General features: G+C 39.7%; 1 pseudogene; it reads right to left on the reverse strand.

The window, feature by feature from the left end:
* Nucleotides 1-642, reverse strand: LOC101661767 (annotated as a pseudogene).
* Between the last annotated feature and the right edge of the window lie 387 nt (nucleotides 643-1,029).

Genomic DNA, 1,029 nt, shown 5'->3' on the forward strand with positions numbered 1-1,029 from the left:
TTGATACTTCCTGTTTGCTAGTCCTGTGATACTTTTAATATGAAACTGTTCCTGATACTTGGACCATTTCTATGATGGGCAGAGAGAGCTCAGTAAGTGACGATCATGTGGCTAGTCTTGACGGTCAAAAGCGGTGATCTTTCATCCACTGTGCAATCCATTTTAACATCTGGTTTACATTACTCTCCAGATCTTCCGGTTGGTTGCTAGATAGCTGACGTACTATTTCTTCCTTGTAGGAGGCCAGGGCTTCCTCACAGAGAACTTGGAAAATCTCACACTGAATAGTCTCTTGCAGTTTCTTCTCATTATAACCCCTTGTTTCAAGCCTTTTGTACAATACACTGCTATCTGTTCTCAGCACAAAAACGACATGAAACCAGCGTTCAGGGAAGAAATCACAACCATGGTAATCAATAATAATTCCACCTTCTTTCACTTGGTTTTCTAACTCATCAACTACTCTATCTTCATCTAAAACGGGACAGCCATACTCTTCATCATAGCCATCAGACAACTGCCCTGCTTTAGCTAAATCATCCACATTAATGTATTTCAGTCCTGATCTTGATGCATGTTCTTTGCCAGTGTGGTTTTTCCAACCCCTGGTGTACCGGTGAGCAAGACGTTTGGCTGCTGCATGGTCTTCCCAGCGATGCGCCGAGCCAAAGGTGTTTCAATTACAAACCCAACTCAGGTAAAAACGATGGACTTCACACTACTTTTATCCTGATCCCAAACGACAGCTCATTTCACATTCTTATGCACTTATTACTTGAGCCTTCTTTATTTGGATCAAGAAGCTCTGAAAAATTTTTCAAAGTTATCAGCTATACGATTTCAATTACAGCAAATGCAACAAAAAATGCTTTAACAAGCAATATACTAAAGAGGAAAGTTGTTCTCAGGGTTGGAAATTGAATTACAAAAACAAAGAACTCAGAAAAACAGAAAAGCAAATACAGTTTACTCCACTCAAAGTATCGTGAGCTATTAAACCTTCAGAAGCAGACTGCACTTTTTAAAGTA

Source organism: Echinops telfairi, unplaced genomic scaffold (genome assembly GCF_000313985.2).
Source record: "Echinops telfairi isolate 266 unplaced genomic scaffold, ASM31398v2 ScPeMD7_24;HRSCAF=84, whole genome shotgun sequence".
NCBI classification, from domain to species: domain Eukaryota; kingdom Metazoa; phylum Chordata; class Mammalia; order Afrosoricida; family Tenrecidae; genus Echinops; species Echinops telfairi.